At 38.8% G+C, this 23,736-nt stretch overlaps 1 long non-coding RNA gene across 1 annotated transcript; it reads left to right on the forward strand.

Annotated features, from left to right (window-relative positions):
- Positions 1 to 1,908: 1,908 nt before the first annotated feature.
- LOC124881770 lies at positions 1,909 to 8,522 on the forward strand. The gene is made up of 2 exons (XR_007041741.1): positions 1,909 to 7,909; positions 8,230 to 8,522. It is a non-coding gene; the product is annotated as an uncharacterized LOC124881770 (long non-coding RNA).
- The last annotated feature ends 15,214 nt before the right edge of the window (positions 8,523 to 23,736 follow it).

A 23,736-nucleotide genomic window follows, 5' to 3' on the forward strand; every position in this document is an offset into this window, starting at 1 on the left:
ACATAGAATAGAAATATCTTTTTTGTCCCTCGGTGGGGAAAGTCAGGTGCACCAGCAGCAAAGTACAAAAAAGTTCTCAAGGCCCTTTTTATTTTAATTTACAGATACGGATTGTTTTGCCTCGAGGCTCCACGTGAAACCTCTACGCGACCAGACCGGCTGTCGCACGCCAGGTATTACAAAAAAAGAGAAAGAAAAAGCAAGGGAGGGAGGGACGAGGGTGGGGAGAATGGGAAAGAGGAGGAGGGATGAACAGGAAGGCTACCAGGCAAAGGTAGAGGTGAAGAGAGAAAGTGTCTATTCAAGTGATTAAATGCGGTTATTTTTTTACTTTTGTTTAGACACCAGACATTAAAGAAAATATCTAGTTTTGTGCCATAATGACAAGAATAGCCACATCTTGAACATATATCTTTTTAAACGTAACTGACTGATCAAACCTTATCATGATGCCTCTACCTTCAATAGAATGGTCATCATTTTATTCAATAAAGATGTTACATTCTTAATAATTTAATAATTTAAAATTCTTTAACAATTTGATTTAAATGTATTAAAGATTTATAAGAACCTGTAAATGTTCTGGCTGTAATCACACAGAGGAAAATATTCATAGTTTGATAGTTATGACATAATTCAAGGATGTTGTTCCATCATTTCTGCTGCGTTAAAACACAATGTAACCACAACTCATCAATAAACGTGAGGTGGAAATGGGGCACCAAATAAAATTCAGCATGGGGCCACATACAATCTGTTTCAATCTGTTTTCTCAGGCAAAATTTTGATGTTACATTTGTTCTGAATACATTTTCATTTTTTTTGGTCTTCATAAAAACAAGGTTCCTTGACCCCATGGTTTAGATGGACATCTTTACTGTTCCCTCTAGACCATGGCCAAGATAGGTTGAACATATATGAGGTTAATATAGTTTAACATATGTTACGAGTTAAAAACCAACAGGAAAACGTTAAACGTCTTTAATAAACACGTTTAATTAAATACATAAATGGTAGAAGGGGTGCCCCAAATCTTGATTTCTGGATCACGGAGCACATTACTCCAATTTTTCTTTATTTGGTACGGATTACTAGTAGAAGATAATGAAGTATATGCTTTGTGTCTTCAGAGTTGTGCGGCTACAGTCCACCGCCGAACCGAGGCACCAGTTGCACCTAATAGGGCTTAACGCCGGCGAGTGGCCCCGTGTTTACCGGGGGGCTGAGAGCGCCGCAGCAGATGCGCACTGATCTCCGGACAGGAGCCAGTCCATCTGGCGCCTGACGAGGCAGGGAAAGGCCCGAAAGCCCGCACGATAGTACAGCCCAGAGGCGAGAATTTAGATCAGCCCCGAGGTTTTCTGGATGGACCATCGGGGGGTGGATGGGGTGGGGTGGAGAGGCACCATCATATTTAAGGGGCAGGAAACAGGAAGTAAAAATAACTTGAAGATTCAGGCTTGTGTGGCGCTTGTAAAAGGTTATTTGAGCTAAGATTGTAACTTCCATACTAGATAGATAGATAGATAGATAGATAGATAGATAGATAGATAGATAGATAGATAGATAGATAGATAGATAGATAGATAGATAGATAGATAGATAGATAGATAGATAGATAGATAGATAGATAAATAGATAGATAGATAGATAGATAGATAGATAGATAGATAGATAGATAGATAGATAGATAGATAGATAGATAGATAGATAGATAGATAGATAGATAGATAGATAGATAGATAGATAGATAGATAGATAGATAGATAGATAGATAGATAGATAGATAGATAGATAGATAGATAGATAGATAGATAGATAGATAGATAGATAGATAGATAGATAGATAGATAGATAGATAGATAGATAGATAGATAGATAGATAGAAAAGTAAATTTGGCCCAGCAAACTGTTGAAGGATCTGGCGCAGCTTGTCCCTTTAATAGACATCTTTTTCTATCTGACGTCTTTTAACCTTTTACTTCTCAACTACAATTTAACGTTGTTTAGATTGAAGACATCTTTTCTATTGAACTTGTGTTAACTCGTGCGTGTTGCTGTTTGTGTTTATATACTTTAACAAACTGCACTTCTTTAAATTCATGACCGTCGGAATAAAATGTCACAATAAGCTTATAACATTCAAGGCAAAGCACCATGAGATCACATGACCAGACCCGGGTGGAAAGCATGTGAAAGCCTCAGTGTTCTGGTATTATAATTTCTCAGCATTTTTAAAAGTATTATGTTTACCACGAAAAGTTTTCTTTAGTTTTGAAAATAGCTAAATAACAACTATAACAAGTTTAATAATCCATTTCCAGTGTGGTTCAGTCTAAATGTGTCTCTTTGAAAGCTGTCCTCACACTGGACGTCCATCGACGTCTGTTTAAGGTCGCCCAACTATTGTGCGTGTTTTTTTTTAACCAAGACCTCCCATCTAATTAGCCTTCAACGAAAGTTTTGGAGGTCAAAATGAACCACACTCACCTTTCTTTTATATTAGGACATCAATGGACGTCTTAACCGCACGTAAGTAGACGGAAGTAGGTGTCATTTTTTTCTGTCTATGGAAATGTGCCCAAGGGGTTATGCTTATCTTACTAGACTTTTTAAAATTGTTTTTAGGTCTTTTAATAGGCTGCAGGTCTTTCATTTAACGACAACCTGCATTAAATGTCACACAGCAAGCTTAGAATACACAGCGGTCCAAGACCAAAAACACCATGAGATCATGATGATCAGACCAGATTTCTTTAAACGGTTTAATACAGAGCCAAGATTTATCCATAATAGATCACTTCATAGCCTGCAGTCATTTAATCCAGCCTGTTACTGCCGTGTAAGCCCCTTATAGGCAAAGCTTTAACACAACTTTCAGCACATTGTGTCAGATTATAACACTTAGATCCACTCAGGATACATTTAGAGGTTAGCTGGATCCATACTGCGTTTAAAATACCCTGAATGCTTTTAGAAACCATAAAATGCTGCTTATATTAAAGCATATTTGAAAAGGAAACAACAACCCAGGTTTCACATTTCTAACCAGTCTGCAATTAGAGAAAAAAAAAACACACCCATACACACATAAGTTAAAAAACTCCCAGCCCGCTTCCAGTGTCAGCGCACATGTGTTTGTTCTTGTTTATGAGTCTGTTAGGATTTTAATCAACCCTGGTCAGACACCGGCCTCATATGGCCATCAGCGTCCGTTAAGTCGGTGCTGCAGCCTCGGCTGCGTCTGCACCTTTCTCCAGCCAAAATAACGTCAGACACAATGAAGGCGCAGACCAAAACAAACGGCGCAGAGCATGTTTGCCCTCCGTCAGCAGCAAAAAGTAATTAAAACTGTGTCTGACCTACATAAAGGATGCGCCTCGGAAGGAAGCTCAGGTTAATATGCTAATATGGATCTGCTAATTGTGGGGATTTACTTTGTCGTTTTGGCGGAGGGGAGGGGCCGCGGGGCGCGTCACTGCCTTGTTTAAGCCTTCAAGATGTGCAGCAAATTAATTTCTTCTCATGCGGTGCGTGAGGTGAGGAGAGCAGAATAGGCAGAAAACAGGTGTTTGCAAATAAATAGGCAGTCAATGAGAAACAGACCACTGGAGAAGTTCAAAAACAAAAATGGGGGTCTGAGGTAAAAAAAAAAAAAAAGAAAAAAGTCAGCCATCCCAATGAAAAAACAACAACAAAAAACACCCAGAAAAAACATAATACCCTAACATTCCATGCATTCAAGTACATACACATCAAAAACGTGCAAATTTAAGATGTTTGTACATGTGTTTATTTAGCCTCTGCAAAATTTTGAACGACTGTCTCTCTCCTTATGAAAGATACACGATCATTGCATCACTGTTAGCTTTTGCTGAAGGACAGGAAAGGCACATTTAGATAAATAAATAATGTAATTCTTTGAGGAAAAGTTATAATAATGGCTACTGGCCCTTTTCCCTCAGCTGTGTTGGTGCCACTATAATGTCATGCTCTGAAGGACACAGTGATGACTCAAGCATATTTAACTAACCAACTATTGGAACACTTCCAGACAAATATGTAGAAGTGGTTACTGGCTCCACTGGCCCCCTTCGGTGGCACCAGTGGCATCTGGCTCTGAGGGACATAAAATTGGCCTAACTAACGAACGAACTAACTAACTAATAATTCAACTATTTATTTAAAATTTTTAATTAACACAAAAATAATACAAACTCATAGGGGTAGACATTGCCCCAGCCCCCCACACCTTTCCTTGGTGTTATGCCTAAAATGACCAAGCATGAAAATACCAAAAATCAAATTTCAAAATCATTTTTCTAGCTTTAATACTTATTCAGAAATAATATTATAGTTGGGTAGCCAGCAATTTTATTGGGGTGTCAACCCCCCCTTTCCCCCGCCAGCTTCAGCCTGATTGCGCGGCTGGGGGGATGTTTTGATAGATAAAAAATGACACTTGCCTTAAATAAATAAAAAGACAGATAATATTTGCAACTCATTGAACCCGATATTTTGCTCTTGTAAACTCATATTCAACAATGGATCAAGCACTATCTGACCAGGGAGGCAGTGAGCAGAATGAGCAAATATTTGGTGGTGGCTATTGACCCCTTGGCCCCCCTTCGTGTGGCCACTGCTTATAAGTATGCGTTATTGTTAATTTCTATCCCTTATTTGACTTGATATCTGGTGAAATAGCCTACACTAATCCCATGTCAGCTGGACATGCTATAATAGATTGATAATCACATGGCCTGGGGTGACCCACCCACCATCAGCCGGGACGTTTAGTCTGCTTCAGGGACGCTTCAGAAAGGGGAATAACATGCATCCTTTGGTTACCTGCAACGACAGATAACCTCCGAGTATCTTTGTCGGTTTGTATTGCCAATTAGCGTGTTTAATTGTTGCTTCTTTGTTGCTGTAATTACTCGTGAAGTCAATTCAGAGGTTCAATCCAGGTCAGACACGTGTCATCTGCTGCGAATAAACAGAAGAAAAGGCCAATCTGCTCCCAACGGACAGTATTTAATCCTCTGGTCTCTTATAAACAAGCCTTGTTTTACTGATGACCAATGTGTCTGGAGTTTTTTTTTTTTTTAGAGAAAAAGTTTGGTGGCGTCTTTCCTTTTTATATGACGCTGATTTAATAAAATAATAACTTCGACAAATTAGCATAAATGTGAGCAACAACTGATCGGCTGTTAATGAGTGTTCGGTTGGCGGGTTTAGTTGCTTCCAAGCCACCAATTAATGGTCTTCTGCGCTGAATGATTAACAGTACTTTTAATAAACGATTACAAGCATCAGCCGTGCAGGACCGAAGCTGTAAAATTGATTTTGAAAACTTAACTCCAGCAGCTGTTGGATTAGTGTGAGCCTGCTGCATGTGCGTGCGTGCGTGCGCGCGTCCGTGCGCGGCGATCGAAGTTCATTAACTTCTCTTTTCAAGAGTTTCTGAAGTGCTCCTGAAGATCACACGAAAGCCAAAAATCTTTCGACTATTTCCCGTGCAGATGGGAGGAAAAGAGCAGCACTCACTCGTAAGATTTTCATCACCTCTTATTTTTCTTTTTTTTTTTCCTTGTGAGATCCGTCAGCGTTTCAGACGAGATGTAAAAATCACACAATGCGTTAAACATTTAATGGTCTGTTTATTTAGTCAGATGATTCTTCCATTGTGTCTGTGGGATTTCAGAACTATTCAGATAATTACCCCCATTAAAAACAGAATAATGGTGATATTCATGTGCGTTATTGCTTCAGAAGTGGCTCCAGGCTTTACTCTGAATGGAGGCTTCAATGCCAAGAGTTTAATGGATCTTTGCTGGTTGAATAAATTTTTATTAGTTGGGAGGTCTTAATTGAAACCTGGCATCTGTAGGGTGTATATATCAAACGTTGCTTCAACACACACTGGAGAACAGTCAGATTGGATACATTCTCCTTTATTCTGTATTATTGTCTCTCAATTCATTTTTGTTTATGATGCCCTAATATGATGACTCACATAAAGGGAAGATGTAATATGCTGTGTTAGTTGGGTGGGTGGGATGCAACAGTCACATGAACACTTCCCAGTTTCAAACTTCTTGAACTTAGAGAATCTTAGTGCAAAACAGAATTATCCTATTAATAATTACTTAGAAATGATCAAATGCAGGTCAGATTTAATAAAAATAACACAAAATCCAAAAAAGAAGGCTCATGAGTACTACAAAAAACCCAAAAAAGGTTTATGTTACATGTGCTACCCTGTTTTCAGTTCCTTCTGCCACTACAAAGTCTGTTTTTTGAAAGGACTAGTATATCTTGCAATCTGATCCTGAACTATATTCGATTTAAAAAATCCTTATTTATTCATAAAGCAAGAAAAAAAGCATTAAAGATCATATTGTTTTAGCAAATTTTCAATGTAAAAAGAAATATGGTTAAAAACTACAAACACGTTTGCTTCCTCTGTGGTAATTGTGAACAGTGTAACAATACTATGTAAACATAATACTTTTTCCATCCACATAAAGGCAGAAAACTTGCTGTTAATAGTGTTGTCACTTGTGTATCCACATGTGAAATATTTGACTTGTTGCCCTTATAGATATGTTGGTAAAACAAAGGATACACAGAAATGATAGAGATTATTTTGTTGCAGTGCACTTTAATGATGCTCATTGTATTTTCTTTAAGTTACTTTTTGGATTTATATGCTTCAAACTTTGGCTCCAAATATATTATTTATATACATAGTGAAGTGATTGGTCTTTGTATGTGTTGATTTTAGTATTTCTACGTGTGAGGTAATGTAAAAAGATTTTTTTTTTACATGGCATCTATATATTGTTTGCACAACTTTTTGATAATTGGATGTGATTGGTCAAACACTTAGAACCATATACATTTTTCACCAGTTTCCAAGTAATGATATGCAAAGTTTGTTTGATTTGTCAAATCTGAAGCTGGAAATGAAAAGCCCATAAGTACCATTTTCTTCATGTGGCCTTTGATCGGGCATGCAATTAAGCAACAGAAACCTTGCAGGGTGAGAAGCTGACAGATAACCAATTTATTTCTGTAATTATTGAGGGATTATGCAACCCCCAAAGCTATGCCGCCCTGAACACGTGACCAATACGACCCATATCAAAACTGCCACTGCAACAGCTTACCTGCGGATGCAATTTTATCCATCTACAATGTTTTTTCTGCAGACCTTTCAGCCTCTTTTACTTTAACAAATGATCCTTTGAAAACTTTCAAGAATAAACAGATTTTTTAAAATTTGTTTTTCTGTTTTGTTTTAAATGAATTTATAGTCAGGCCTAAATAAACAAAAATTATGTTATTTGTGTGTTTCTTTTTTGTTACCTATACCTGAAGCCTTGAAAGTTCTGATAAACCTGTTGAAAGTCTGTACCATATAAAAAAACAATTAACTAGTTTCATATTTCCATTGATTTACTTCCATGTGTCTTTGTTGTTGATTTTCTTTCCTCACAAATGATTTTTTGTTGCAATATTTCTAACATTATTTTGCACTCACAAGTGAAGTAATGTTTTTTAAACAATGAATCACAACTGTTATTGGCAAATCCTAACAACACAGTTTGTTGAAAACAACTTTTTTAATTTCCTGCATTTTTTAAAATAATGCATTTTTTTATACTGCATATAAAGAATATGCAGTAAAGAACATGTAAAACTATGATCAATGAGTGCACAAAGTATGTCCTGTGGCTCTGTATCACAAATCGTCGGTTTCCCTTTCTTGCTCTTCTTGTCCACTCCAGCAGAGTGCGCCACTCGGACCGTGCAGCCCAAGGGGAGATTAACCTGCAGGTCTTTGCTTTGTAAAAAAAAAAAAACACGACACACACACCAGCTTGTTCTCCTACTTTCAGACCCAGTAAGTGTACACATGACAAGTATGGGTGGGTGGGGGTGATGCAGGTTCAATGACTTTGATCGTGTAATTCCTGGGTAATCTCTGTAATCTCTTAAAGCAGAGCTGTTTGAATATATGTTGTATGAGTGTGAATGTGCAAGAGAGGATCTGTGCAGTGTACATTGAATTAGCGAGATTAGACACAGGCCGAGAATTCTGCAAAAAGGAAATCTTTAAGCATGAAACTATTTGGCCACCTGCTCTTTCAGGCTTTTTTTTTAGTCTAGTCCAGTCTTGACAAAAATACAGGTTCAAGGTTTTATTATTTACCTTTCTTGCAGTGGTTCTGTGAGAAATGACAGGGCACAGGCAGAGTCAAACCGTCTTGCTACAAGTTCTCTTGTTTCAACTACTGAGAGAATGTCCCCGGCAAGCGGACGGACATTTCAGAACCAGAGACAGGTATATGAAATGTTAACAAGGTGTCAGATGAAAGCCTCCAGGCACCACACTCTGAACATTTTTGTTGTTGTATTGTTGAGGAAATGTAACCTAAACTGTATAAGATGTCACATTTAATGTGTCTTGTATGTGGAATTACGTCATAATAAATTCTATGATTATAAGGCCCTCATTATTGTGTGTTGTTTGACATAAATGTGCACAGAGTTTATCACCAAACGTTTGGTGTCTTACCAACATTTAAACAAGACTGAGATGAATATATCTTTTTCTGTATATTATTCAGTAAATGGAATGCATCCTGAAAACTGAAATCACTGATTAAGAACAAAGAAATATGTATTTTTTAAACATATATCTGGTGTATACACACTACAGGTCAAAGGTTATAGAACACCTTTCTCATGTAATGGTTTTCTTTATGTTTATGACTATTTACATTGTACATAGATTCTCAATGAAGGCATCAAAATAGTAAATGAACGCACTTGGAATTATGTAATAAACCAAAAAATTTAAAAGAACTTTAATGTTTTATACTTTAGATTCCTTGAAGCAGCCGCCCTTTGCTGTGATGACAGAAATATGAACGTTTCTCCATCTCTCAATGAACCTCTGGGAAGTTCTTTCCAGACACTTTGGAGAACCATATCGGGTAACCACCTCATGAAGCTCATGGAGAGAACGCCAAGAGAGCAAAGCCGTAATCAGAGCAAACGGGTGGCTATTTTAAGGAATCTAAAATATAAAAATGTTAGAGTTCTTTCACACTTTTTGTTTACTACATAATTCCACATAGTTTTGTTGCCTTTGGTGAGAATCTACAGTTTAAATAGTCATGAAAATAAAGAGACCCATTAAGTGATAAAGTGTATCTAAAACTTTTGACCAGTAGTGTATATATATATCCATTATGAGCACTGAAAAATGCCTGGACAAGTGCCTTGCAAAAGTATTGATATTACTTAAAATTGTTATTTTGTCACATTGTGACCACAAATTTCAATGCATTTTATTAGGGTTATAAGTGAAAGACCAAGACAGAATAGTGCAAAATGGAAGGAAAGGAATACATAGTTTTCAAAAGAAAACAAACTGAAAATGGAGGGGTGCCTTTGTCTTTCCCTCCTTTCTTACTCTCCATATGTACATATATAGTCTACATGTATGAAATGTGTAGCAGAAAGCTAACACACCCTGAATACACCATCCCCAAGTAAAACATGGTGGTGGCAGCATCATGCTGAGGGTATTATGCAGCAGAGACAGGGATCCTGGTCAGAGTTGATGGGAAGATGGATGAAGATAAGTATATAGCAATCTTGGAAGAAAACATGTTAGAGACTGCAAAAGTATTAATCCAGTCATTACTAGCAGATCCGAAGTTAAGTACATACATTTCAGTCTGATCCTAATTATCAAGCAATGCAGTCAAGTTCGGTTTTGGCCCGTTCTTCTTTGCAGAATTGTTTAATTCAGCTATATAGGAAGATTTTGGAGCATGAATGGCCTTTTAAGGGCAGGCCAAAACATTTTCATTAGATTTATGTCAATACTTTGACTAGGCTACTCCAAAACCTTACATTTTCTTGAACCATTTAGAGGTGGACTTGCAGGTTTGCTTTGGACCATTGTCCAGCTGCATAACGCAAATGTGCTTTAGCTTAAGGGCATAATCTGATAGTCAGACATTCATCTTCAGGATTTTCTGTTAGAGAGCTGAAATCATTGTTCCATCAATCACAATCACAAGTTGCCCAGGTTCTGAAGCAGCAAAGCAGCTCAAGACCACCACTACCACGTTATTTGATTGTCAGCTATATCTTGAAATGCTGTTTTAGTTTAGGGTTGGATGTAAGGTGATAATCTAAGTTATACCTTTGTCTCTCCAGTCCACACACCATTTTTCCAGATGTCCTTATAATCATCAAGATGTTTTTGGCAAGAAGACAGGAGTCTGTAACATTTTTTGTAAGTCAGCAGCAGCTTTGCTCAATCTCTTTTTTTATTGTTGAATGATGAACCCTAAACCTTAACTGATGGTCTGGGTTCTTTTGTGACCTCCTGGATGTCTTTGATGCACTTTTGTAGTAGTTTTGGTAGGCTAGGCTCTTCTGGTTGTAAAGTATTGTTTCACACAGGGCCTGGTTGGTACCGATAGCTTTTATCCTACAGCAAATCACTTGAAAACTGCATTTTTACTCAGGTTTTATTTGTCTGATATAAAACTGTATCACGATCTAAAAAATTTATGTGTGAAAAGAAAGAACAGAAGAATCATGTAAGGGGCATATACCTGTTGTAGGAGCAGAAGGTGAAATAATTAATATTTATGTATGGGAATTGAATATCAAGTCACATGGGTGATCAGTGGTCAAGAGTATATATGGTAGGAACCCTTCTCTGTTGGGTTAGGTGTTCCACTCAGGAGGGGGAAACAGTCATGACCACTGATCACCCATGTGACCTGATTCTCCATACGCTATACAAAAGGATCAATTAATTCACCTTCTGCTCCTACATCTGTGTTGAAGTGTTGCTCAACTTTGGTTTTAAGGGCCAAATGTCCTGCATGTCTTAGATGTTTCCTTGCAGCCCAACACCTGACTGAAATAAATAGGTGTTTAACAGGCTTCTCAAACACTTGTTGGCATGCATGAGGCAATGCTAACATTTGGATTAGGTGTGCTGGAGCAGTGACACATCTAAAACATGAAGGACAGTGGGCTTGGAGGACCAGGGCTGAGAACCACTGCTGTAGGTAACATCTTCCTGAACTCCTGGTGAAAATATGGTAAGAGTTCTATTTTAGCAAACTAGTGCATTATCAGTGCTTCCCTGCTGGGACAAGGTTAACTAAAATGATATTATTAAAAAAAGACAAACACAGCCTTTATGTTGCAAAATAAACAAAGATCAAAATGTGTCTTTCTTCCTGACAGCCCACCATTAGCCATATTGATTTCCAGCACTTTTGAATTCACAACCTCACCATGTTCTCTTTTTGGCCCCGTAAAGCTTTTGTTTGTCCTAAAATGTGAGTGGGGAAGATCTGAAATGGAAAAAGGCACAGATGAAGCAGAGCCCAAACCAAACGGAGAGCAACGGGAGATGCTTGTGAAACTTGTCGACAGAGTTGGTCAATTATAACAGACTCCTCCAGCTTTGAGCCCCATGGTCGGCCACAAGCTCATACGCCGCTCCTCTTAATTCCTGAGCTGCCAGAGAAAACCTGTTTACTGTTGAACAGCGTGCGAGGATGTCAACCACAGCTTACACATAAGGCACCTGAGATCACAGATTCGCTGCTTTATGGCAAGACAAACACCCATATTACACACTTGCACCACAATACACAAGAAACACACCACAACAACATCGTGATGTGAGCGTTAAAGAGGGGAGGGGTTAGGACTGCTCTGCATAATTACCAGGCAAGTCTCCTGATGTGGAACCTTTGCTGTTCTCACAATGAACCTATTTACTGTTGGAAACCATCAAACACCTCCTGCACACATACACACACACTTACACAGATGAAGGTTTAAATACACTAACATACACACATAGAGGTGTACATACACACTAGAGAAATGTATATACTCATGCAAACCATTTCAAACGAATGCAGAGAAATAAACAGAGACGAGAGCACACAACCCCATCACACCTCTGGGAATTTTACTATTCCGCACTTCTCTGTTTCTCTCATCCCTCTCTTGCGCTCTCTCTCTTTCACAGATACACACACACATACACACACACGTACACACACTTTTTCTCCGTCTCTTCGTTTCTTCGTCTCTTCCTGTGCTCCTTTGTCTCCCTGATTATGCAGTCGATCCCAGGGTGCTCCACTCACTGAGATCATCCACCTGTCAATCTGAGGCACACATACACACTTTTTTTTAACCTATTTTTTGCACACACCATTCCACCAGTAATATTGATACAGAGGAAATATTAATGACTTCACTCACCTGCAATATGCTGCTGCGTCTTGCACTTCCAACACCAGGCCATGCAATTCGTCAAGACGCACTACTTGAAACTTCCACTCAAATAAAAACAAATCAGAGAAACGTGGTGAAATAACACTGAATGCTTTGTCCCTGAACACACACACACACACACACGCACGCACGCACACACACACACACACACACACACACACACACACACACACACACACACACACACACACACACACACACACACACACACACAAACACTCAGGGAGAGAATGTGTCAAAGGGTGTCATTTCAAGTGGTAAAAAAATGCAAGATGGCGTGTTATTTTAGCATGTCTTTAACACTTGTCACTCGTTTTTTTGTGTGTGCTTTGACATATCTTTTTAGTAGTTGTTTTAACAATAGTATCATATCAAATGTTGCTATATGTTTGCACTGAGGAGAAAACAGTGAACATTGTGAAAACCAGAGACAACAGAGATGATGAGGGATATGTTTCAGCACAAGGTACAAATATATCAGCTTTCTTAGTCATGACATTGAAATAAAAATTGAATCATCCGAAATATATTTAAAGAATAGTCTTGTTGCAGCATCTGTACTACATTTTGCAACAGTATTAGAGTGAATATGAACAAAAAATAACGGAAACAAAACAGCACGTTTAGGTTATTGCAGGATAGGACTGGTTGAGGATGGCTCCAAAAGTACAAATGTTTCCTGCAAGATCAAAGTTGGGAGTCCTGCTAAAAAAACAAAACCTTTTTGTTCAGTTTATCTTGAGTATAACTGTTTCAGTCTTTTGTATTCCCAACATTCAGCCCTTTCCCCTTCTTCTATAAAGCTGGTATGTGCTTTCTTAAGCAGCTGTAAGGGATGGAAAAGATGTGGTTTGGGGTGGAGACACAAACACAGGCCACATATGGCAAGAGATTGAAAGGAATTTTTTTGAATTAGCTTGACACTAAGAATGCATGTGGTAATGTGAGAGACCAAGTAACCAGAAATTCTCGAAAGTCAACAATTCTATAACAGCCACTCAAGCATTACTTTTTCCACATTTGATTTAAAAGCAAATGGCAAAAAAATGGAAAACTGCCAAAATTTAGCATTTAACAAAACTGCTATGTATCAGCACAATAACTACAAAATGTGATTCTATGCTGATGACACAGTTCTATATGCTAATATCTGTTAAATAGCACAGGTGCTGCAGGAGAATGCTTCTGGTCCACTGCTCTACTGACATCAAAACATTTTTAACTACTCAAAACTCACAGCGGATTATTCTGAAATGTCACCACAAACCAGTTTAATAGTTTGTTCTTGTAAATACAGTTATGTTCAATAATTTAGAATATGTGTTCCATTGAGGCTCATTTAAAATTGACTTTTGAAGTTTTAAGCAGGTATTAAACATACTTTTCACTAAGCCCACATTTCTGTATACACTTTTGGTATTGGTCTGATGCAATATTCTAATCTTAAATGTTGTGTTTTTATCAGCTGTAAGTGAAAAATCATCATATAAGTAGAAATAATGGCTTGAAAACATCAGTCTGTGTGTAGTTAATCTGTACCTGTTTCAATTAGTGATTTGAGTTACTGAAAAAAATGGTTTTCAATTATATTCTAATATATTGAATGGGTCTGTATAGATGTATGGAGATATAGATGTAAACATTACTAACTGCTTTTTGAGACTTAGATTTATGATGAGTTTTTTGGTTATTCCCAGGTAAAAATCTTGGCTTACTTTAAATGCAAGAGAAACACAAGTTTTAGAAGCTGGATTTGGTTTCTCATGCAATCTCCTCTGTTGGGATTCAGTTTTGATTCCCATATTCCCACAGCTCTGCATTGCATGACAGAAGAATCTTTATTCAGTTCATGCTTTAGAACTATTTAAACAAAAAAATCAATATCTTATCCATGGTTACTTCAGTCTAAGTGGTATAAAATATTTGCACTTCCTGAAGCTGCTTATCAAGTAATCCTGGAAAAAAGAGGCAAGTAGTGCATAATATTTGGGATTGATAGGGCAATGTTTTGCCACATGCACAATATAAATTGACCAGACCTGACGAAATTAAATATTGGATTATAGGTGGATAAAACTATGTTTCGCCACTGAATACAACTGTTAGGGTTAAAGGTGGATGGTTGAAGGATAACCCAAATGCAGGCAGAAAAAGGCTGAAGACTGAAAGTTAAAATGATTCAATGACATTCTGTGAGTTTGAGAATGCAGGTAATGTGTGAAACCAAGAAACCAGAAATCCTCTAAAAAACCAAATGTCAAAACAGCTACTCCAGAAATTTAGCAGCATTGAGAGAAAGCTCCATAATCAACTATAAAAGTGTTTCCTATGCTGTTCCTTTAAAAAGAAAATGGTTCATCTGGTTCATCCGTGGGTGCACTTTACAATTATAAGCAAGTATAATGGGAATGTCCATACTGTTCAATTATAACAGTAATCACCATCATTGTCATCATCATCATGTTTTGGTGAAAAGTGACCCCAGAACAAAAACAAAATACCATAGGAAGATGCTGGCTGAAGTAGTTAAGAGAGTGTCATAATCCTTATTTAAACTAGACCTGTGCTACATCAGCTGGAAGACCTCTCAGCATGGAAGAAGCTCTTACTCCAAAAGCAAAGTAAACAGACAGACTACAGTTTGCAAATGCACTGATGGAAAAAAAGCTTCAATTTCTGGAGACATGTCCTATGGTTTAAAACTGGTGTTTGGCTATAATGAAAATAACTGCTTTTGAATAAAAAAGAAAGGTAAACGTCTCACTTTAAAGGAAGTAATAAAGATAGTCTCTCTCTAATTCTGTTTTGATAACCCTAACTGACCTTAAGCAGGAAGGTTATGTCAGTTTAATGTCAGACAGAGAAAAAAAACGTTGTTTTTTAGACTGTTTGTAATTTTTCAACTGTATGTAAAGCAGTTGAAATGAGACGAAAAACAGGTGATGTGAGAGATAAAGTAACGAAAAATCCTACAAAAATACCAAATGTTAAAACATCAACACCTGCATTTAAGCACACAAAAAAATAAAAAATTGGAATTACAACATTTACTAAATCTGTGCAACATTTTTGGAAGAAAATATTTTAAAAAAGCTGGAAGGCTGCTATTTTTAGGAAGCGCCTCAATCAAAACAGAAAAAAAAACTTCCAGTGTGTGAATGTGTGTATGAATGGGTGGATAACTGATTGTAGTGTAAAGTGCTTTTGGGGTCCTCGGACTTGATAAAGCGCTATACTGTGCAGGCCATTTACCATAGAGTAGATACAATGAATTGACCGCTTTTAGTCTTTAGATTTGTGGAATTTAATTTCATTATATTTCAGATTAAAAATCTTGCACTACCGTAAGTAGCAGAGAAACAAATCTATTTTTTAGCCCACAGCAGAGGTGGGTATTCCAGGTCCACAAAGTAAAAACCCTGCCTAGTTTTCCTTCATTCTGTTCAATTAAGCAGGCGATTAGTCCCTGTCTATGTTGTGGAGCTGGAAATACAAATTGTTGGAACTAATTTCTGTACAGGCCTTTTACTTTCTGGACCTGGATTACCCACCTCTGCCCCACGCAAACTTCTCTATTAGGACTGAGATTTGATATTGCTGCAGCTCTGCATTACATCACAAAAGGCTCTTAATTTATCAGCATCGATCCAGCTTCTCTATAGGGGCTTTGTTTTCCAAGTGGTAGCTCACAGCTGGACCATGATAAAAGAGTATTTTGGATTTTGCAAGTTCAAGTTGCTCATACCCTTTGTTGGAGTCTTTTGCTGTAACTTAAAAAAAAGAAGCAAATAGCACAATTTACAATTAAAGCAACTTTGTTTTTCATCCTTTTTATGAACTTGCAACTTTTTTTGTTTGTTAAAGCTCAGGGTACTGCAGATACAAAGACAGACTCTTAGACAGACATATTACCTTGTCTCCGAAGCTAATTTTATTTCTCATCCTCATTCCATAACGCTCTCTGTGATCCCGGGCCATAGCCTCCTGTGCTCTGATTGTGGAGGTTTCCATAGAAACAGAGTGGTCTTGTGGCCCTGGATGTACGCAGAAGCACACACACGAACACATTTACTCTCCCTCTATCTCCTCATGCATACATATTCGGAGCTACAGGTGCCCCCAAAAGTATCATCCTTCCTGCCTTTGATTGACACACTCGAGGGGCTGTGGATCACAATTAGTGATGCAGCTAATTTCCCACAATGCCCTGCAGCCACTGGGCACCCATTGCGCCCGCAGCCAGCTCATCAATATTCATGAGAATTTGTGATGAATATGTAAATGGAAACAAAAGGAGACGGTAACCAGGTGAACAACCGCAGCCCACCAGTCTGAGGCCAAGGCATGCACAGGATGTCCAGGTGACTGACAGGAAATGGCATCTTAGCTCAAAATGAAAGCCTTACCATGATTAAAATGATAAAGCAGCTTAAATTTGAGGATAGTCTTAACTGAATCAACTCAACCAAGTTCTGGTCTCATTTCTGTGCACTGAATGTCCTCTACATATACCTGGTTCTAAAGAAAGTTTTAAACCATTGCCACGGGTCGTAGAACAGTTTTTCAAATGTTTTTAAGCTTTAAATCAAGAATCATGCATTTTTATGTAAATTTAAATTAAACTCTGTTACCCTTAGTATTAGCACAAAATTAATGTTGCTTCTGCAACATCAGCATAAAATATGGGCTTTAAAGACATACATTCACAATTTGAGACTCAAAGAAGCTACTTTACTAATCATCACATTAGACATTTTAGAGAATAATGCTTTTTAAAAAACGTGCCAGAATGCAAAAGTTTTTTTTTCTGACCCAAAAGAAGATCCCATTCACTTAAATTCATGATACCTATCAGCCCTATACTTCACCAAACTTTGTGATTCTTTGTGTATGTTCTAAGAAGAGAAAAAGCAACCCTTGTTAAATACCTTTAGTGACATTGTTTGGATTTGAAAACTTTGGATTGTACACAGCACTATTGTTAAATGCTTTAAAAGGACCTAAAAAAGCTCCTGTGTGGCCCAATATCAGTATTCTTTATATTTGTTTTCCTCGGATTAAGTTGGGAAGTAGTCGTAGTAATTTCTAGTCAGTACTGGTGGTTTTCTACATGCAACAACAATCTCTTGTGTTCTTCATATACAGTAATTAGACTGAGGAGTAGATCATCTATACCAACAAAAGGATGAGTTCATGAGAGGAAAATAAGAGTTTGGCAATGGTCTAAACAAAGTCCAAAATTAATTCTGACTGAAAGTTTGTGGGGTCACCTGATGAGGTATTCAGACAAGAGATGTTCTCAGGTTTCTTTCTTGCTTTCTTTCTTTCTTTCATTCTCACACAAATTTTAGAGGATAGAAATTGACACAGATATTTTAAATGGGCTGCACGGTGGCACAGTTGGTAGCACTGTTGCCTTGCAGCAAAAAAGTCCCAGATTCGACTCCTGGCCGAGGTTCTTTCTGCATGGAGTTTGCATTTTCTCCCCGTGCATGCGTGGGTTCTCTCCGGGTACTCCGTCTTCCTCCTACAGTCCAAAAACATTACTGTTAGGTTAAGTGGTCTCTCTAAATTGCCCTTAGGGGTGAATGTGAATGAGTGTGTGCATGGTTGTTTGTCCTGTGTGTGTCTGTGTTGCCCTGGGATGGACTGGCGACCTGTCTAGGGTGTACCCTGCCTCCCGCCCATAGAGTGCTGGAGATAGGCACCAGCTTCCCAGCAACCCACTGTGGAATGAGCGGTAGAAAATGACTGACAAATTTTAAATGCTTTCCACTGATTTTCCCTCTCCTGAACTTTTAGACAGCATACAGCAGGTAATAATAGTAAGGAAAGGAAAGGATCTCACTATCTCTTACACTCTTTTTATAGTTCCACTGGATATGTAGAGAAACGTACATTTTACACAGAGTTGTGTGAATGCATGCTTTTACACATTTTTAAGGTTGTATCTTGAAAGTGTGCACTTTTGTGCTTTAGACAAACACAGATGTCGCATGCTTTTTCATGAGATAGATTTGCTGAGGGGCACATAAATTGTCAGAGACAATAAAGCATTTTAAAACAAAAAGAGCACTTGAACCTGTGCAAAGGTTAGTGCATATCAAAAGGTGCTGCTTCCTTCTGCATTTGGAAGGCAATAGTTCTTGTCTAATGAAGGCTGTTCTCTTTCCATTTATAAGCAATGCTAACCTCAGTAATAAGGGGCAGACTTTCTGTAAGCACACTCGTAACAGAAGACGTGTGTGATCCAAAGCACAACTGCTTCCTTCCTGATCAAATATATTCCATCATTAGGCTTAGAAATATAAAACAATCCAAAAAATGTAATTCCCAAGAGATTGTTGGCATCGTAAATAAATCAAAGTGTAACTGAGCTTACAAGGTTGCCTTCTGCGAGTGTAATATTTACAAATATTTGGCCTCAGATTTCTGCCTCGACAAACACTCCTGTAATTGTTGGGGATAAAGGTCACAGATATTTATGGCTATAGATATTTCACCATCTATGCACCATCCTGTCTCATTATTGCATTGTTTTTTCAGTGTTCTGAGCAGTTCAAACAAGTAATCACACACATACACATGTGTAAAGCTGCACCAGGGGCTTCTCCTCTGCAGATCCAGGAGAAATAAACCAAAGCAGACAGATCAGAGAAAGGATATAATGAAACCTGAGTTCTGAAGAAAAGGCATTTCTCTCTTTCCTTCCTCCTTATACCCTTCTCATTGCCATACCATCTTTAACCACCTCTGGTGTGTGAAGCTCTCAGTGGTGACTGAAGGTGGAGACACAAGCAGGCCCAGCTCATGGTTCGAACAGAGAAAGCAGGAGTCTGTGGTGCTGCAAGCCTGGAGATGAGGCTCATGTTGAGGCAGAACTCCAGAGCAGAGTTCATCTCAACCAGAAGGCTTATTACTGGATGTGCGTGTGTGTGCGTGTGTGTGTGTCTGTGTGTAGGTGTTATTGAGAAGCATGGCTCTCCCCTGAGAGATCCTCCATTAATTGTGAAGTGAAGGAGCCTGAGGGCGACACCAGGGACCTCCATTAAACACAGACAGGCAACTGACAACCTCTCTCTTTCCCCCTCTCTCTCCCCACTTTCTTTTCCTTTCACCCCTCATCCCCTCCCTCATTTATCCTCTAAAATTCAAATTCACATTCAAATTTAAACAAGGGCTCATTGCCATGAAAGGAGCAGCCCTAATGTCGGCAAAGCAATAACAACGCACAAAAGAAAGTAGTTTTGTTGATTCTGGCAAGTCGCAAATACAGAATGCATCACCTAAATGTAGCCTGCATGCATAAAAGATTTGTTTTGTGCAATTTTAACTTGGTAATTACCCTTGTTAAACAGCTTTTGTTGTGCTGGAATCTTATTCTCTTGTTGCCTGATTCCATCACTGGAGGTCGATTCGAGTTTTTAATTTCCTGCACCACACACACAACACCTCAGACCTTTAGAACTCCAGGTGCCCTAATTATACTTTTCAAAACCAGTTCTCTTACAGACTTTTTATTTCTACATTTGGCTATTTCTACAGTTAGGCTGCAGCAAGCAGAGATAAACTTTGTTTGCACAGAAGAAAGTTAAAACTTGCTAATGTGGTATGTTCTATCCTTGGAGCCTGCCCATATTATGGGTGCTTTATGTAGCTGAGCTGCAGGTCCCTTATGAACTTATTTCCAGAGCAGGGTAATTATTACAGGTACAGTGCCTGAGGATGAGTACTTGATTCCCTGCAGGATCTGTCTGGAGTCCAGAACAAGTCCACATAGCGAGCTTCACAACTGTGCCAGTCAGCACTGAGAACTCATTCATCAGATGAAGATCTCTTCTCTTTTCTGCCTGTTAATGTCCAGCAAGTACAGTCACTAATATATAAATACAAATACTGGGAATAACTCTTACACATCCTGATTGCTTTCATCACTCTCTTTCACGTTTTTCTTTCCTGTGTGTGTGCTAATCCCATGCATGTGTGGTTTCAAGCAGTATGTATCACCTTCCACTAGAGGGAGCACCAGTAGTGTGCAAAAGGTTCCCAAATGTCAGCCCTCACTCCTTCCATGACTTTGACTATTTCTTGCATACTGTACAGTAAGAGCACACTCTGCTGTAGGAAAATACCAATGAACTTAATGCACACCTTAACTCCCATTATCAATGAACTGGCCAAGAGAAGCACCGATGTGCATTTTATGCACACACAACTCACACACACACACACACACATATACACATACGCTGTAGCAGATGTTAAGGATTAGTGTGTATGTATGGGTGTGTGCGTGCGTAGCCTCAGGCACTGTTCAACAATGCATTATTCCTGAGTGCACCGGTTAAGAGGGGCACTCCATTTCCATGGCAACCACCCCAGCTCTGATGTAAACATGGAGGTTGTTGATTGTCAGACCCAATAAAGGGGACAATTTTCCCCCTAGACTACAAACAACAAAATTTATGAAGACCCACTGCTGACTCAGGGTGTGGAGGGTTTAGGTAAGAAATTGTAGAGTCAGTTGCATAAATACATTTTGCCATGCGAACTTGAAATCTGTGGTGACACATGGAATCAAACTGTTTCTTTGACACAGTGCATCTTTAAAACAACATTCTGTTTGTTTTAGTCTTTAATCCGAGCTGCAAACTCCCCCAAACAAAGCCATTTACCTCCTTGTTTCCATGTTGAGTTAAATCCGCTTTGCCCTCATATATAGACGGGTGCCAACTTGTGGCAGCCTGCAGAGAGCATGGAGGATTTCTGGAGAGATTAGTATAATCACTGGGACCCCGTGGGGCTAAACACAGGTCGGCCACAAGCAAAAATCTACACTGAGAGAGGAAAAGGTCCTGATGGCCGAGGGCAACATTGGAGGCAACGTTGCAGGGTAAATATGATGGAAAGTGTGTTTCTCATTATGCTTCTGCTCCTTTGAGTCCACTGCTTGGCGACAACTGTGCAGAATATTTTCCAGTTTTCAGCTACTTGAAGGGAGCGCAGTCTAGAGCTGTTATTCCATAAAGATGCCCAAAATAGAAATTATTACCAAAAAATTTGCAATTTACTCAATTATTGCATTCTGTCCAAAATTAAACAAGTAAATCAAGAACATGGACTGTGTATTAGCCTACAGATGTAAAACAAATGAAACATAAGTATCTCATGTAATAATGATGAAAAATGTCATTATCTAAGATCCTAACTTCAGAGCTTTTGTTTTTTCTGATATTAGGCTTACATACGTTACAGCTATTGCAATGCCACTGCACTGTCTTGTCCAACTAAGATTGTTTAAAAGATGCAAAATAACTACAATCAAATGCCAAACTCAAAGAGATGAAATAGTAAAAAAAAAAACAATAGATGAGGCCCTTGACACAGCATAAGCTTCTTTATGTCAGCAGAGAATATTTGTTTCAGGCTGATATTTTAATGCATTAAAATAGTTCAGAAATACAGAGGAATGGTGCATGCTGATTGATCAATACTGAAATGTGTAAAAAGTTCTCTTATCGCTCCATTCTTTTATGTTTATAATTATTTCTCAAATTCAGTTGCTAATTCACATCTAAAGTAGAATGAGTATTACTGGCACATTTTTACAACAGTTTTAGATTTTCAAACAGAAAAGCAATAATTCTTCCTACTGCTGCTAAAATAATAAAATGGATTATCACAGTCATAACAATATTACCTGTTACTATGTGGATTTTGACATCGTGTCTCAAAAACACAAAATACACACCCACTGAAATAACAGAAGTCTAACAGCTCATATCAGGTGGGTATTTAGTTGAACTATCTGCTCTGGTTGTCAGCCTTCAATCAGCTGGTCAACAGACATACAGCTCATCGCTTGCCCCCTGTAGTAAAAAAGTACTGCGTTATATATAATGAGTTTGCTCACCAGAACTGTCTGTTTTTAATCGACCTAAAACACGTCTAAACATCCAGGGTCCCACTTCCAGCTAAGCCCATTGCAGTTATTGCCATCTCGGTCGAATCGAGTTGTGGGAGTTTGGGAGTTTAATGCTTTGTCCCCAAGCGATTCTAGGTGGAGAGATTATTACTTGTTGATCTACGGTTTGCATGAAATGTGAAACCAGCTCAGACGCAAGCTTCAAAAATGATGAAATCAGTATTCAAATACAGCTCTGTTAAAATATCTTTCAAATGATGAGGGTTTTCCATGACGTGTATATAACCGGTGAATTCATAAAACTGTGCTGTGTGTGCAGTTACTGGTAGGGCCCTAAGCGGTTGCAAGGTTGATGTAGATGCTTCAGACTGCTAGAAAACAGCCAAAAGCCCCATCGTAGTGAGGCTTGGACATTAATTAGTAACCAAGTTATAGCCTAATGAGATCAGAAACGTATTTTTTCCTACAGGTGTTAGTGCATTGCGCATGACAGATATAGTTGTTTTTTGGCACTCAGCAATGAAGACAAAATAACGTTGAAAATTGTGACAATATTTTTTCTATTTAGACGAACCGAGGAGTGTAAAGTAAAAGCATCCAAGCCCCGCCCACCATGTCATGTCCAGTACTTCATCTGGGCAGAGACATTATTGTCTGGAACCCACACAAGCAGAAAAGTAGGGGTGATGGGGGTTATAATGCTCATGAGTGTGTTTGCATTGTGTGTGTGGATCCTAAACTCGCCTTCTCTCCATTGGAATGGGTTGCGTAAGTGTGTGTGTCTGACAGCTCAGATGAGGACTGGCTGCAGGCAGATGCTTTGCTCGAGGCCACATTCAGTTCCGTCGCGCTGCATTAGTCCCCAACCAACCTGTCACCCCTAGCAAGAGAGTGATAGCACGCAGCGCACACACACACTCACTCACCTAAAAACATTTACACACATTCATCGGCTGCTTCCCATGTGCTCAAGAGTGCAAAGATGCACAGAGCGCACTGGTAAATGCAGAAATAAACAGATTTTATTTTGCCACGACCATACTCTGTGGTGTCCTGCAGTAGCAACTTCTTGTTTGCAGATGAAACAGAATGCCTAATTAGAGGAAAAGAGTTAATCAGAGCAGCTATAAGTAAAGAGTGTGGGAGTATGTGCATATTTATATGTGTGTGCCATCCGTCAGTGCTGATATGCTAGTGAGGGCGACTAACTGGAGTTGAGTGGAGTCTTTTGTAGCGCAGGCGAGGCCCTCAGGCACAGCTCCAGACCTAGAACCCCACTAACACCACCACCACCCACATACCCTCATATCACACACACAGATCCACACACACATACACAACATGCATATGCCCTCGGCCGTCCTGCTCTAGATGTGATGTGACAACTACAGTGGGGCAGACTTTCCCACTGTCACCCTGCGTTTCAAGTCTCGCGACTGCGAGCACAT

This window comes from Girardinichthys multiradiatus, chromosome 15 (genome assembly GCF_021462225.1).
Source record: "Girardinichthys multiradiatus isolate DD_20200921_A chromosome 15, DD_fGirMul_XY1, whole genome shotgun sequence".
In the NCBI taxonomy this organism is placed as follows: domain Eukaryota; kingdom Metazoa; phylum Chordata; class Actinopteri; order Cyprinodontiformes; family Goodeidae; genus Girardinichthys; species Girardinichthys multiradiatus.